Here is a 17,740-nt window from a genome sequence, read left to right as displayed (position 1 = left end):
TCTCTCACAATCATTATCAAAGTGATTAATCTTTTCCATCATAATTGTGATTTAATGATTGTGTGGCTTTTGAGAACATAATTACTCTCCAAATAGGTACATGTATCCATGAAAGTAGGCCCATAGAAGTCATTAGTTGTAATGACTATAGAATGTCATCTTTGCATGTGCATAAGTTGATCAAAAGCACCATAAGAAACCTGAATAACCATAATTTGAAGGCAATTTATTCACAACAAAAAACATCCCTAGCCAATTATATCCATTGATTGACACTTGAAGGCAATTTTACACCATGAAAGATACTACAAAAAAAAATGGGCATTGTTCAATCTATATAGCATTATTGTCCCTCTAAAGAAAATTAAACACAATCAAATAAACCATCTAGAATCTCTCCAAACTTTGCACATGGTTATATATATATTTCCTCTATTTAGCTCCTGATTCCCACCACCTGAACTATCCTCCCTTGTAAGAATGCACAAAAAATATCAATTCTTTTTCCACAAGGTGAGCTTGTAAGAGTCAATAAAGTTGCAACATATAGGGTCTTTAGTATGGTAAGCTATCTATGAGCTTCAATCATGATTTGAAGTTTTCTCTTTTTCCACAAGATGAGCCTTTTAGAATTAGTAGAGTTGCAACACAAAAATTTGGAGGGTCTCTAGCATGATAAGCTATTTATCACCTTTGGTCATGATTCAAAGCTCTCATACACTACAATGTTGCTAACACCTATGTGGCTAGTGCAGTGAGCAAGGAAATATACTTGCTAGAATCTATAGGATCCTTCTTACCAAAGGAGAAGGAAGAATCATCTTCGGATGATAAAGAGAAAATTCACCAACCTGACATCACACCATCAGAAAGCCATTGCCACAATGTATGAAGTAGCTCTATGGCCAAAATAATCCTATGCCCACATCTGTTGAGGAGAAGGAACATAGACCAAGGAGGTCTTAGAGAATAGAGAAGAAAATAAGAGTTCTTCTCACATAGTCAATATGGCCTTGATGGCTTAGCTTATGAGAGAAGAAAAGGAGCCGGCTAACTTGGAAGAAGACTTGCAGATCATCCAATATAGAAGGTAGCTATGCAAGCTGAGTATGACAACATAATGAAGAATGACACTTGGGAGCTAGTGGATCAGCCACCAAAGAGAAATATTATTAGCACCAACTAGTTGTGGAAGGTCAAATACAAGGCTGATGGAACCTTAGAAAAGTACAAAGACAAACTGGTTGCAAAGGGATTTTCACTAGTTCAAGGGTTTGATTTTCAAGATTCATTTTCTCCAACTACAAGAATGACCACTATTCGCACAATACTTGCAGTGGGCACCCACAACAAGTGGCCAATTTACCAAATGGATGTTAAATTAGCATTCTTGAATGGTAACCTCAATGAATAAAGTGTGTAAGCTAAAGAAGGCACTGTATGGGCTAAAACAAGCCCCTGGAGCATGGTACCAGCAAATAGATAAGTTCTTTTTAAGCTTAAACTTCAAAAGATGTGTCTCAAATGCTAACTTATATGTTTATAGGAATAATGAAAAGTATGTAGTTATTGTCCTATATATGGAATACCTTGTTATTATAGGTGACTATGAAGATATGATCAACCAAACTCGAAAGGCTTTGAGCTCCAAGTTTGAAATAACGAAATTGGGCTTTTTGTACTAGTGTTTGGGGATTGAAGTTTGGTAAAGATCTAAGAAAGATATTCATCTCTCAGACGAAGGATGCATGGGAGACCTTAAAAGCATTTGGTATGAATGAGTGCAAGGAGATAGCTACACCTATGGAGGTCAATGCAAAGTCATCCATTGAGCATACATTAGCACTAGCAGACATTGGGAGGTACAAGAGGTTGGCTGACAGTTTGATCTACCTATGCAACACTAGGCCAAATATTAGTTTTATTGTTGGAGTATTGAGCAAGTTCTCAAATAAACCCCATCAGAGTAATTGGAACACTAGGATGCAAGTGCTCAGATACTTTAAGGGAACTCTTAACTATAGTATCACATACAATTTTCGTACTTCTCTTGTGGGGTACTATGAATCAAATTGGGTAGGAGATAGTGATTCCAAAAAGTCAATTTTTGGTTATTGTTTTTCTTTAGGTTCAAGAATTTTCATTTGGATCAATAAGAAGCAATCAATAGTGGCAATGTCTTCTACCAAAGTAGAGTACAAGAAGGAAATATATTTTTCTATAAGTGAAGCAATAGGGTTAGGAAGGATCTTATGGCATATGGGAGTGCAAGATGAAGACCTGATTGTGCTAAGGTGTGACAATCGGAGTTGCACTACCATTGTCAAGAATCCAATGTTTCATGCATGCACAAAACATATAGAGATCTAATATATCAAGGATGGGATAGTAAAGTTCATCTACTATCCAACAAAGAAGAATTGAGCAGATACCTTCACCAAAGCACTCTCAAAGGATCTACTTAAAGTTTATCTTCAGAGGAGAAGACTAGGCATTGGACCAAAGCATTAGTCCATCTACAAGTGGACATTGATGAGGGGGGTTGTTAGACATGCTCAATACCCTACCCTCATAAGGTGCCACCAATAATCCCTCGTGCTCAAAGTTGTAAGGCTCCCATTATGAGGAGAAGCCATATGTGAGCCTGTACATTGGTGGATCCTGACTTGCATGTCAAATGAGGTCTATGTGACTAGTTGGCCAAAAGGTGACCATCCCCAATCTAGCCTTTGGGTTAGATAGAGTAGTTAAAGCTCATAGAAACTCAAAGCACATCGCATGAAGTTGCAGGGTGAGGAAGTTATCAGGGACCCCTAATTTGGGTCCAAGGGCCACGGAAGTAGCCCTTAGCTAAAGGTAGAAAATATTCCATGGAATATTTCTTGGTCAAGTTACTCTTCAGTCCATCCTGTGTGACCGACATTAGCTGGATACAGTTGTACACGTGTGTGACATTCAATAAGTCAGTGTAGTCAGTGACTAACAGTTAGTCTTGGTTAGTAATACCTATGTGTGTAAGTCTCTTTCAATAAGTATGTTGGAAGAATAATGGAAGAAAAACAATGAGCTGAGGCTCATCTTTTGCTCCACTATGTCTCTCTCCCTCTCTTCCAACATGGTATCAGAGCATGAATGCTTGAAGCCTGAAGGCTTGGTAGTGGCCATTTGACATCAAGACATCAGATCTAAAGAAAACGTCAACAAAGGAGACTGTGCATGTAGCCCATTTTTTTGCAGAAGCTATATCTTGCTATAGAAATGGTTTTTGGAGAAATGGCCCACAATTTTTGACTACATTCCTAACCGTTTCGATGTGCTCTACAACTTTGCATAAGAAAGTTTTTTCAAATTCCTCACAGATCTTGAGATATTCAGCACAGACCTGTGCTGACTGACTGTTTACTACATTAAACAGTAGGTGATAGCATCATTGCTTGACTGAGAGCTTGACTGAGAGCTCATCTAGGAGCTTGAAGAACTAATTACAGATCTAAAATAATAGTGGTTTACTGTATACAGATAACCTACAACATGTATGCACCTTTGGCATGAGCTTGGAGCTCTCAAACTTGTTCAGGAGTACCATTGAAGCATAGATATATGCTGGGAAGTCATATGGAATTGATGTCATGCATTGGAGCTAGGATTTTATACTCAAAAATATTGAGATCTAGAATTTTTTAATGGCTGGAAACTGTCACTAAATGTAGGCAACAAGCATTGTCTCTTAGTGAAGCATTACATGTCATTTGGAGCTCATATCATTTGTATGACCTAACATAAGTACGTTGAATGCTTGGAAGACTAAAGAGAGCATTGGATGCAACTGAGGATTGAAATTTGGAGATGAAAGAAATGCCTTGACATCTACTTGGCTAGTCATTTACAGTAAATGCAATGTATGACATTGCCTCTCTACACTCTTGAAGAAAATAACATCATTTATCACTCAAGATCTCAAAGGAGTTGATTTCCTGAATGTCAGGTTGCGGGTTTTAGATTGCATATTCTCTTCACTGCACTAAGAATACATGACACAGAGATATAGTACTTATAGAGTCTATATATTGACTAAAACACCTATGGGTTATCCCACATGCTTGTGGATGTTTCTAAGGTTGTAAAGGGCTGAAATACTTTGTTTCTTTGGTGCAAAAAATTATTGCAAGAAACTATCCTGATCTATAGAAAATTTTCCTGAATTGCAAGAAACTATCTTGATCCGCAGGAAACTATTGTGATTTGCAGGAAACAGTCTTGAATTGCATGAAACTGTCTTGAATTGCATGAAATTGTCCTAAATTGCAGGAAACTGGTCCTGAACTACAGGAAATTGTCTTGAATAGTAGGAAATTGATCCTGAACTGTAGCAAAAGGTGACATATACTTACAGGTTTTATACATCACTAAATACCTAAGCTGCAACTATGGCAAATGCTCAAGGCATTGACAATATCACTCAAATTGTGGGAGAAATGTTGGACAACAAAAATTTTGCATTATGGAAGTTCCATATGAAGAATTTTTTAGAGCACAGTTTATTGGGACCTATGTACAGGTGATGAGGCTGAACCTAAAATGCTTGAAAGGAATCCAACAAATGATCCGAAAAGGGCTCATAAGCTATGGATTGAGAGAGCGTACAAGGTGTTACATTGGTTTTTCTTATGTATATCAGGTGCTATGGTTATACAAATTGTTGGATGCAACTCCCCAAAGGATGCATGGGACATACTCATGAAGAATTATGAAAATGTAACACATGTAAGAAATATTCGGCTGAAGCAACAATTCAATAACATGTCTAGGAATGGCAGAAGCATTCAAGTCTACACTACAGAGATCAAGTACATAGTGGATCAGCTTGCCACCATTGGATCTTCAATGTTGTCTGAGGATGATATGATTGCAATGACATTGAATGGACTTGGCAAAGAGTATAAAGTAATTGAGATGTCTATTTCTATGAGAGCTGAATCCCGTTATTGGGATGAGTTGATTGCTTTTGCTGCTGCATGAGGAAGTTAAGCTTGGGCTAAATATAGGTTCTAGTATGTCTCAAAGCAAAGACATTGTTCTTTACTCTAGCCAGTGTGGCAGATGCGACAAAGTCCGTGGCTCTTTTTGAGGTTGAGGAGACACTCGAAACACTTATGGATAGCAGTAGCAAAATGCCTGGCATGGCATGAATACACAAGGCTAGCTTGGATCTCGCAATTTTCGAGGCAGGGGGAGATTCCCTAGAGGCAGAGAAGGATCCTTGCAGTCATAATGGTTAGTCCAACTGGGACAAGGACTATCATTATTGCGATAGACGTGGGCATAGCCAAAGATTTTCATAAGAAGTAGGCTGACATGAAAGCCAAGGGTAGACAACATGGAAATTCTGCTTTATCTAGCAAAGTTCCTGATGATCAGGATAACAAGTTTTTTGCCATCATGCAACATGTGTCTAAGAATGCATCTAAGCAAAATAGAGATGAGAGATGGTACATTGATTCAGGGGCTTCAAATCATATGACACCCCATGGAGAATGGTTTGATGAGATGGTTGCAGGTTTGCATGGACATGTTTGTGAGATTTAATAGAGATGGATGCTTTGTTGAAGAATATGGTTATGGTTGCAAATTGATTGCTAGAGGCCAAAGAGATGGAAAAATGTTTACTCTTGATGCGTCAATTCCATTATTGAAAGTAGCCATGTTTGCACATGATGGTGGTGCTATACGGGATGTTGAGATATGGCATAAGTGAATTGGCCATATGAATGTACAAAAGCTAAAATCTATGCAACAGAAGTAGATTGTGCTTGGACTACCTAAGTTCAAGTATCATGACTTTGGACATGTATGTGATGCATGTCAGTTTGGAAAGCAAGCACGGTTTCCATTTATGACACATGTATGGAATAGCTCACAACCCTTGCAGTTGGTACATTCAGATGTATGGGGTTTGTCTCATAATGCTTCGTATGGTAGTGCTCATTACTATGTATCCTTCATTGATAATTTTAGTAGGTACACTTGGCTTTACATACTGAAACATAAGAATGATGTGTTTGATACATTCAAGGACTTCATGAAGCATGTTGAAAATGAGTTGAGCTTTAAAATTTCATGTCTTAGATCAGATGAAGGTGGAGAATATGTCTTTAAATACTTTGACCTGTACCTTTCTAAATATGGGATCAGAAGACAATTAACTTGTAGCTATCCACCGTAGCAAAATGGTGTAGTAGAAAGGAAAAATAGGGAACTGATGAAATCGGCAAGAGCTATGCCAAATGAGAAGAGTTTCCAAATGGTTATTTGGGCTGAAGCAGTAGTGGCTATTGTCTATGTGCTGAATAGGACCCGTATAGCAAGGATTCATGATGTAACTCCATATGAGAGGTTGTATGGTCATAAGCCTAACATTTCACACTTGAAGATATTTGGTAGCATTGCATATGTGCATGTTCCTAATGAAAAGAGGAAGAAATCGGATCCTAAAGCTGTCAAGAGTGTGTTCCTTGGTTATGCACAAGACCAGAAAGCTTACAAGTGTTATGTACCATCTACACATGAGACATTGATTAGTAGAGATGTTTTTTATGAGCTGGCATCATGGTATGGTAATCCTATTGCAGTGGCTACTGATGGATCAGCTAGCACTAGTAATGCTGAAAATACACCTACAATGAGTACATTTATGAGTGGTCCTATATGTGATGAGTCCCCTATAGTAAGTCCTTGGTCAAGACGCTTGCGGAGTCGTACTCCTATGTCCACTCACATGGATATGTGAGTGAGGGGGAGATTGGATAAGGAAAAAGAAAATATGCTTGAGGATGTGACAAGTCCACTTACAACAGGTTATGAGTCATCTAGTAGTGATAGTTTGGATAGTGAATGGGGCATTCCATCTGTTATGATGCCTGGAGCAAGGCAGAGTCGTGATGTACCACCTCATGAGAGGCAAGCTCAAAGTGAGCCACAGTTACGAAGATCTAAGAGAGTCAAAAAACCAGTTGACAGGTTTACATACACTGGTTATTCAGGCCACCATTATGCATATATGGCTAGTGTGACAGGTTACAAAGAACCTACAAAGTTTGATGATGCAATTACAAATGATAACTGGTGTGCTACCATGGATGGGGAGTATGCAGCCCTGGCTAAAAATGAGACATGGGAATTGGTTGATTTGCCTAAAGGCAAAGTCCCCATTGGCTGCAAATGGGTATACGAGGTTAAGTGCAAGTCAGATGGTTCATTATAACTCTATAAGGTCAAGTTGGTTGCAAAAGGGTATGCACAGCAATATGGCCTTAACTATGAGGAGACTTTTAGTCAGATGGCTAAAATGGCAATAGTTAGAACTATCATTGCTTTGACAGCATGCAAAGACTAGAAATTATGGCAAATGGATATCAAGAATGCTTTCTTGAATGGTGATTTGGTTGAGCAAGTATATATGGAGCAACCTAAAGGCTATGTTCACTGGACTTTCCTACACATGTATGTAAGCTGAAAAAGGCTTTATATGGACTGAAACAAGCACCTAGAGCATGGAATGCTCGAATCAGTAGTTATTTACAGCAACATGGATTTAGATTGGGTAATGCAGATCATAGTCTATTCACAAAGAAGAAAAATCATGGATATGTGTTTCTAGTGGTTTATGTAGATGATTTTATCATCACTGGAGATTATGAAGAGGGCATTACTGAAATTAAATCATGTTTACAGGCTGAATTCAGAGTCATAGACCTTGGTGAGCTGAAGTATTTCTTGGGATTGAGGTAGTCTCTACGCCTCAAGGTATATGGCTGCTACAGAAGCAGTATGCTCATGACATGTTATAGAAGTATGGTATGGTTGAATGCAAGTCTATGGAGACACCTCTTGATCAGAATGTCAAGCTGCAGATTGATGTTGGAAATGACATAGAGAATGTGACCAGGTATCGACAGATGGTTGGTAGCTTGATATACTTGACTATTACCCATCCTGACTTATGTTATGCAATGGGGCTAATTATTCAGTTCATGCAAAAGCCTCACAAACCACATTTAGATGTAGTCAGGAGGATTATGAGATATGTAAAGGGTACTACAGATTATGGACTGTTTTATGCATATGGAAAATCCCTTGACTTGATTGGGCAGCAGTATGATCAATTGGTAGAGTAAGAAACAGCCTACTATTGCATTGTCAACTACGGAAGCTAAGTACAGAGGAGCTGCCTTAGTGGCTTGTGAAGCAGTTTGGCTTATGAAACTGCTGAAAGACTTGGGAATATAGTTGGAAAGAAGAGTGAGATTGCATTGTGATAACCTCACCAGTGTTGGCTAGTAATCCTGTCTACCATGCTAGGTCCAAACATATTGAGTTTCACTACCATTTCATCCGAGAAATGGTTCTTACGAGGCAGACTGACTTGATTCATGTGCAGATTGAAGACCAAGTAGCAGACATATTTACCAAGTCTCTTGGTAAAGAAAAGTTCATATACTTCAGACAGATACTTGGAGTTTATCATATGGTTTGAGCTTGAGGAGGAGTGTTAGAATATCAAGCTCCATTACTCTTCAGTCAGTCTATCTTTATGTGTGTGACCGACATTAGTTGGATACAGTTGTACACGTGTATGACATTAAATAAGTTGGTGTAGTCAGTGGCTAGTCTTGGTTAGTCATACATATGTGCGTAAGTCTCTTTCGATAAGTATGATGGAAGAATGATGGAAGAAGAACAACAATGAGCTGAGGTCATCTTCTGCTCCACTCTATCACTCTCCCTCTCTTCCAACAAATAGCAATTGAATCTTTTGATTATGTTATTTCTACTTACCCTGATCTTGATTTTTATGATGTGTGCCATCATAGGCATGACTCTAACACTTATATTTTCAATTATTATACTTTTTCTAATGGAATTTTGTATTTTCAAAAGAAGTTGTGTGTATTTGTACCACTTAGGGATATGAACAAAACATATGAACCATCTTATATGGGTCATAGAGGTATTCAATCTACTTTAACTACTTGCAAATGATTTTTCTATTGGCCTTATTTTAAAACATGATATAGTTCAAATTATATTTGAATATTTTATATATTGATGAGTTAAATGAGATCATGGTAAAAATTTTGGTTTACTCATGTCTTTATCCGTTGTGCCGCTACGCGGTCACAGTGAAAAACTCTAGAGTGCATCGTCATTCGACTTTCTTATTGATCTAGAGAGCCAATGCCATATTAGTTAGTCATTAATGTTAGTGTTTGTAGTGTGAATAGTTCAAAAATACTAGATTTTTGGACAAGTTTAACTAATTTTTTATATTTTAGATATTATCTCTTGTAAATATCCAAAAGTTGTAGACAACTTCTAGAATAGGATGACATGTAAAAAAAACAAGTGTATTTCATCCATTTTTGGAGGATTTTATGAAAAAAGAAGGATTGGCGAAATCATGCAATGCACGATCGTAGTTTGCAAGTAGAAAACAGCACTTCGAGAACGGGGAGAAGAAGAAGTGATCTAGGAGAATTCTAGCCAAGTGTCCTAGTTTTACCCCCCCTTTCGGAGGCAATGGAAGCATTAGATTGGTGGTCTGAGTAGCATAGAGGAAGTTATTATTTTACACACGTTTTTGTCTACAAGAGATTTATCTTCTCAAGATGCAAAAATAAATTAACAAGCTTCACCTCTATGAGTATTATTCTACATCTTCTATTTTCTTAAAACCCTTATCTTCCGTCTACTCCTCTCCCTGAATCCCCCTTCACCCTACTATCTCTTACCCCTGCAGTACACTTTCGACACCAAACGTTCCGACAATGGTGAACCTGATGTGAAAGTTGACAACATGCGTGTAAAGATGGGGGATTGTGTAGGTTCAAGTAGTTGTGATGCTTTACAATAGATGATTGCTTTGTTATAGCAAGAACAACAAGAGCAATTGTTATTACAGCAGCAGATGCAAACTCAGCAGGAAGCAAAAAGAATTGATTCCTTAGCTCTGAATGCATTGTAGGCAATGGGACAGGAATTAAAGCAGTTTAAAGGTCAAAATGTTTCGACCTTCATCCATTTGTATGAAGAAAATATGTTGTTTCATGGGGTACCATAGTATGCATGGAGTCGGCTGTTTGGCCATGCATGCATTGCATGATTGGATTGATGAGTTACATAGAAGAGATATTGATTGGGTAGCTTTTAAGAAAGCTTTGAGAGAATATTTTTTCTTGGAAGATGCAAGATTAGTAACTAAAAAGGCATTTACAGATTGGATTGAAAATCCCAATAAAGGGTTTTGGTTGCTACAGCTTTGCTCCCTGAATTTGAAAGTCAATATGTGTAGTTGAATGCCAATGAGCAACAATCGTTGGAGAGTCAGAAAATTGATTTTTTTCTGAAGGATGCAAATCTTGTCTTGCAGGAGAAGCTGACTAATTGTTTAGAAGATGCCTCTTCTAAAATGGGGCTGAAATATGATTGGGCTAATGTAGCTAAGGTGGTGCATATGTTGGTAAAGAGAGAGCGGATGAAATTAAGATGGTTAGACACCACACATGCCAATGCTCAGAAGGGGACTAAAATTGCAGCCAAGGTGCATGTGGCTATGGCAGAACAACCGGCTAAACCTATTGGTCCACCAGGTCTTAAAGATGATGCTATGGATGAATTACTCAAAGGCATGTGTGATTTGAGGCTGAATTTGACACAAATCTATGCAAAAGTCAAAAATTTGGATGTTAATTTACAAGAGAAGGCTCAGTCAACAACCCAAAGACTATACAAAGAAGGATACAAGAGGGGATGCATTTGATGTGATAGTATATAATATGAAAAGTGAGACTATATAGCCTACCGTGAAGTGGAAGTAAAAAGGTTAGTCTTTTGGAAAGATGGCAAAATACATGCAACATAAATTGATCTTCCAATAGAGTCAAATTTTGGAAATGGTGGCATGCAAAAGAGGTTGGAAGATATGGCTGCAAGGACAACATTTATTGCCATAGATGCAGCCACATATGGGCTAAGAATTGAAAGGATTGATGAAGCTCATAAAGGAGGCATAGCTAAAGTAAATCTCCTGTTTGGATGCAAGCATTAGATTGCATGGAAAATGGCAAAAAAACAAAGTTTGAATTGCTTGATGCAAGTTAGAGTATGCGAGGGAGAACAGGATGGAGTGCACCAGTGGATTCATTTTCAACCTATGCTTATTTGGCTGAGGTTCATAATCAAGAAGCTCTTGTGGAAGAAAAGAGAAGAAGAGATGAGGACATTGTTGGTCCTTCCTCTTCACGCCCATCTAAATATATAACACGAAGTAAAATGAAGCAGCAGAAAGAGGTTGAAAAAGTCATACATGAGCATGTTATGGAGGATGCATCTCAGGAGAAGAAAGAAGAAGGAAATAAAAGGGGCAAGCAGCTCGATTACAGGTTACAATCGGATCTTGAGATTGCCACAAACCTTAAAAATGTATTGGAAGATCACATACTTGGCAGTAGAGTGAAATTCACACTTGGTGAAGTTTTTGGAATCTCAAAGCATGAATTTCATGATGCAATCATTGATATGCCGAAATGAAAAAGACAGTTTGATGGTGAAGTTTTGCAAGCATTGATGCAGGTTGACAAAGACATAGAGAAACAACATCAAATGGAATATGATGATACATGTAATGCTGATTTGGAGTAGATTGATGTTGAAAATGGGTTAAATGGGAGTATAGACAGCAAGCTTGTGCCTGAAATTGGTCTTATGGGTAGCAGTAAGCATAGAGAGAAGGCTATGTATAATGGGAATGTCCATCAACAAGCACATGAAGAAGAAGATGCTCATTTTATTCCAAGCAATCATTATTCATGAATGCATTGGGCTCGTGTTACAATAGAGACAATTGTTATTGTGGGAGAAAGAGAGATGCCTTGCATAGCTCTCTTGGATTATGGTTCAAAAATCAATGTTATGGCACACAGCTTGTATGAGAATGGAGGTTGGCTGATTGATGTGGATCCAAGATGGCACGTGTAGACATCAAACAATTTATCAGGGGATCTTTATGCGGCTTATCCGAATGTACCTATGACTATTGGAGATGTTAGGGATGAATATCATTTTTTTGTGCAGGATTCATGTAGTTATTTAGTGATTTTGGGGCAGCCCTATTTTTTGAAATCAAGGCTGGAAACAAAAGCCTTGGATGATGATTCTTGATATGCTCGAGTTCGGAGTAAAGACAATACAAAGGCAATATAGTTTCTCACTATTTGTATGAATCATCCCTGCAATTGAGATAGGCTGTGCGATAATCCTATGCCACCTAATGCATGAGATTTTAAGGGTTTTTAGATAGCACTGCTATAAGTGGAGACTATGGCAGTGCCTCTAGGAAGATAATTATGTCTCCAAGAAAGGGGGAAACTGTTTTTGTGTTTGGGTTGCACGAATGGACAGCTTGTAGTCTTGGCAGTTTTAAGATTATTTCAGCCATGTGCATGGCGGAAAAGAAATATGTAGGATGGGCTGAAAAAGAGTTGAAGACATATGGTTTGATGGCTGCAAATAAAGGAATTTTAAGGCTATTTTTAGGGCTAGTTGATGTTGATACTATGGCTAAAATTTCTACAGCAATTAGTGCTAAAAACAGGGCAAAAAAAGAGGTTATTTATATTGACACTTTAGAGTATATGAAGTCATTCAAGAGTTTGTTGAGCATGAATGTTATGGGTTGCAAAGCAGGGCTAAAGAAAGGGTGGATACAAAGTAAAAAATAGTTGCAAAGAAGGTTAAGCCTGTGGCTTTGCCTTTACCACCTAAAAGTGATGGGTTGGCTGAAAAAGTGACTCAATAGCCTAGTTTACAGGATCCACATGGAGTAGGACATAAATTTACAGCTGAAACTTTACAAAAGCTAAAAATTGGTGATACAAGCTTTCTTTTGCCTACAGAAAGAGCTTGTTTCTTGCAGATGTTGGCAAGGCATGGGAAAGCCTTTGCGTTTCATCCTAATGAAATTGGATTTGTTGATCGCACCTATGGTGATCTTTACACTACCTCATATGCCATGGAATTTAAACTGCAGATTGAAGGGAAAGAAGAAGAAACAATGATCTGGGAAATCCGTGAGTAGGTGCCCTGCAGTTTTACCCCCCTTTCGGAGCCAACGGAGCCATCAGATTTGGGTTTCGAGTAGCAGAGAAAGAGTTGTAATTTTTATGCACATTTTGTTCTACGAAGAAGCTCTAGGAGATCTAATGCCTGGAGATTGCTTCTAAGTAGTACGAAGATTCCGAGTTCTTTCAATACATATTGATTCAATTCATTGTGATTTGTCTTTGTAGTGTTTACCACTTGGGTATTCTCTATCTTCTCTTCCATTTCCTATCTCTACTTCCTTCTATTTTTGATCCCCAGTGGATTCGACCTTTCAACAAAAACCCCTCCTACATTGGTGAACCCGACGTGAAAGGTCATCAGAAGAAGGAAAGATAAGATGGGAGAATCTTCGAATACATTCTCCAGTGATGTTTTGCAATAGTTGGTACAAAATATGAATATGCTTATGCAGGTACAACAACAACAGGTGATGCAAGCTTTAGCTCAAACAGAAAGTGTTGTGATGAATGCTTTGCAAGTAGTTGAGAATGAGGTGAAGTTATTCAATGGCAAGAATGTATCTGCATATGTATATACCTATGCTCAGAAGATGGAATTCTTTGGGGTGGCTCAATCTGCATGGAGTTGGTATTTTGTACGTGTTACTATTCATGAACTGAAAGCACGTATTATTGAATTATACTTGTAGGATGCAAACTGGGTAGCCTTCAAGAAGACACTCAGGGAAGAATTTTACGTTGAGGACACCAGTTTGATTATACGCAAGACTTTTCAAGAGTGGGTTTTACAACCCAATAAGGGTCTTGTGGCTATGGAATTGTTAAGAGATTTTGAAAGTTGATTTGAGCAGTTGGATCTTGCAGAACAGCAAGCTCTTGCAAGTCAGAAAACTGAATTGTTTCTACAGGCAGCTGATCCTGAGCTTCAAGAGAAACTTGATGATTTGCTAGAGGATCAGACTACACAGATAGGTTTGAAAACAGAGTGGAGACATGTCAAGGAAGCTGTTACTACACTTGTGAAGAAGCATAGAAGAAGAGAAAGATTGCATGTCTCTAACTTGTCCATTGTTACAAGCAAGATAGTTGATGTATCCAGTAAGCCACCTACTTCTGTGGCTAACCCTATGGCTGTACCTGTTATTATTCTCGCTGTTAGGGAAGATGTCTTAGAAGAATTGGTCAAAGGCATGCGGGATTTTCAATTGAAGGTTGCAAAATTGGATGAAAAAGGACAAGAGGAAAGGGGACAAGCAACAGTCCCTAAGCCTGGAAAAAGATGTATGTGGTGTGACAATTTGCAGCACGAGAGAAAGGATTGTGCTACCTATCAGGAGGCCTTGGCACGACAGCTTATCTTTTGGAAAGATGGCAAGATCCATGCACAAGAAACGGGATTTCCTCTTGCTTTGAATTTTGGAAAGGGAGGTATGCAAAAGTTTTTGGAAGACTTGACTGTCCAAAATGCTTATGCGGCGGTACATACTTCTACTTTTGGTCTACAATTGGATAGAATGCATGGCCAAGTGATGGTTGGTCCAAAGGCTGAATTATGGACACATGCTTTACATGCAGCTGAAAAGAGAAAGGTCATTGATAGTGAAATGTCTCATGCAGGGCAAGGCATTCGTGGCATAATTGGTTGGGAATCACCGATAGATGCATATTCAATGTATGCATATTTAGCAAATGTACAAAACACGGATGTACTTGTGGAAGAAAAACAAAAAAGAGATTAAGATATTGCAGGGACATCTAAAAGAATGACAAGAAGAAGTGTGGATCAGCCTAAAGCTGCAAATTAGCCACCTCCCAAGCATGTTATGGAAGAGGTCTGTCTCAGGAGAAAAAATAGGATAACAAACAAGAGGGCAAAAAGAAGGGCAAGCAGCCATGATATAAGTTGCAATCTAACATTGAGACAACCATAGATCTTAAGAAGGTTCTTGAAGAACGGATCTTAAACAGTCAAGTGGAATTCACCTTGGGAGAGGTGCTTGGCATTGCCAAGCGAGAATTTCATGATGAGATCATTGACATAATTAAAAGGAAGCATTAGTTTCTTGGTGATACTACTAGTGCATTGTTGCAATTTGAAGAGGAAACTGGTTTGCTGGGTATTCGGGCTTTTATGAGCATGAAGTAAGTACAGGATTGTCTATGCAGGATGCTACTAATTAATGAACAGCATGTGGAAAAGAGAAGAAAGTGGTTGAAAATGCATTGTCTTGTAGCAATATGCATGGTGGAGTAAGGCAAATGCAACAATATGAAGAAGAGACTCTAGGATTTATTCCTCGAAGTCACTACACAAGAAATCATTGGGCTAGAGCTACCACTGAAATGGTAGTGAAAATAGGGGAGCGTGAAACTCCTTGTGTTGCTTTACTTGTCCATGGGTCTGAGATAAATGTCATTGAGCGTGGATTGTATGAAAATGATGCATGGCCTATAGACACTGATCATGGTTAGCGAATGAGGGCTGCAAATAATTCTTTAGGGGAGCTCTATGCTACATATCCTAATGTAAAAGTGATGATTGGTGATGTACATGAAGGGAAACACTTCTTTGTGCAAGATAATTCCTCATATGCAATGATTTTGGGACAACCCTATATCACAGGTGTGCATATGGAAACAAAGGTGCTTGATGATGGTTTTGCTTATGCAAGAGTCAGAAGCAAGGATGGGAGAAAAGCATTCCAATTTCTTACTGTTTGTGTTAATCATCCTAGAAATCGGGATATGCTTTGAGAGTCTCCTTTGGTTTCAAATGCAAGGGAATTCAAAGACCTAGATTTTTATTAAGCACTACTATAATGCGAGGCTACAGTAGTGATGTTTAGTGGGTGTACTCGCCTCTTGATGAAATGAAGCATGTATTTAATATTGGTAATTTTTATTTTACAACAAATAGTTCATGTTGGTTTAAGCCTATGGAAGCTATGTGTAGGGCTGAACGCATATCTATAAAATGGGATACTAAGAAACTGAGAGCATTGGGGTTGTTAGCTAAAAATGATGGCATTTCAGGCATCTTTTATGGGCTGAACATTACTGACATTATGGCTGAAATTTCAATAACTATACATGTAGAAAATGAGGCTGAAAACAGAGTGTTGTCAGTATGTTCTTTGGATATGTATGATGTTATAGCATTGTTTGCTCCAGTAGGAAGGATTACAATGGATTGAAGCACTTGTGGAGACAAAGTATAGACAATTGACAAAAAGGTGAAACCAATTGCTTTGCCACTTCCACCAGAGAGTGAGGGTATGTATGAAAAAGTGTCAAGGCAGCCAAGCTTACGGGATCCTAAAGATATAGGTCATCAGTTTACATCTAAAACATTACAGGAATTGAAAGTTGGTGCAGAAGGGTTTCTTTTGCCTGTTGAGAGAGATTGTTTTATACGGATGTTGGCTAGACATGGGAAGGCATTTGCATTTTAGCCAAGTGAAATAGGTTGTGTGCATCCAAATGTTGTCTCTCCTATGGTCATATTTACTGTGCCACATGTACCATGGAACTTGAGGCCTATTCCAGTGCCTAAAGCTTACTTGCCAAAGCTGATGGATTTGTTAAATGAAAATATTCGCATGAAGATCTTGGAGCCTTTTTCAGCCCCGTACTCAAATCATTGGTTTACTGTACCCAAAAAGAATGGGGCTTTGAGATTTATTCAAGACATGCAACCGGTCAATAAAGTGACCATAAGAAATGTGGGTGCAAGTCTTGTGGTTGATGAATTTGCAGAGGCTTTTGCAGGCAAAGCAATCTATTCTTTGGGTGATCTTTACTCGAGTTATGATCAGTTTCAGCTTGCAATTGAAAGCAGGGATATCACAATCATGAAGACTCCCTTGAGGTTAGTAGGGATGTGTACTCTCCCATAGGGTGCAACAAACTTAGTGGCACACATGAAAAATGCTATGAACAGGGTACTCAGGGATTTTATACCACAATTGACTATGCTCTGCTTGGATGATGTTCCAATAAAAGGGTGTGCAGTGGATGAAAAGAATGAAGAGATGGATGCTCATGGATGCAAACAGTTTGTTGCAGATCATATTGTGGATTGTGGGAGGATTTTTCCACGTCTAGAAGAGGTGCATTTAACTCTTTCTGGATAAAAGTATGTCTTTGGAGTTGAAGAGGTTTTGATTGTTGGTAATATGTATGGGCCTTATGGGCGAAGGCCATCACCAGCAAAAATAGATGGGATTGATAGAATGCAAGATGTATGCACAAATGTATCAGAGGTGCGTAGATTCTTGGGTGCATGTGTGTTCTATTTGATATGGATTCCAAACTTTGCACATGTAGCCAATGCTCTTTATCAACTTCTAAGGAAAGTTCAAAAATTTCATTGGAAAAGGAAGCATCAGAAAGCAATGAAGAAATCGAAGCAACTCTTAAAATCTGCTCCTACATTGAGAAAGGCTGACTATGCACATGGAAAGCCTATCATTATTATTGTTTATACAAGCCCAATCGGGATTGGATGGGAAATTGGGAAAGATGATGAGGAAGGACAAAGATATGCAATTCGCTTTGGTGCTAAAGTATTGAGTGAACAACAGAGAAGATATCCACATGTTAAAATAGAATTATGGGAAATT

The sequence above is a fragment of the Lygodium microphyllum genome, chromosome 3 (assembly GCF_053477565.2).
Source record: "Lygodium microphyllum isolate KBCC chromosome 3, Lygodium_microphyllum_v1.1.10, whole genome shotgun sequence".
Classification (NCBI taxonomy): domain Eukaryota; kingdom Viridiplantae; phylum Streptophyta; class Polypodiopsida; order Schizaeales; family Lygodiaceae; genus Lygodium; species Lygodium microphyllum.
This window is presented reverse-complemented; position numbering follows the sequence as displayed.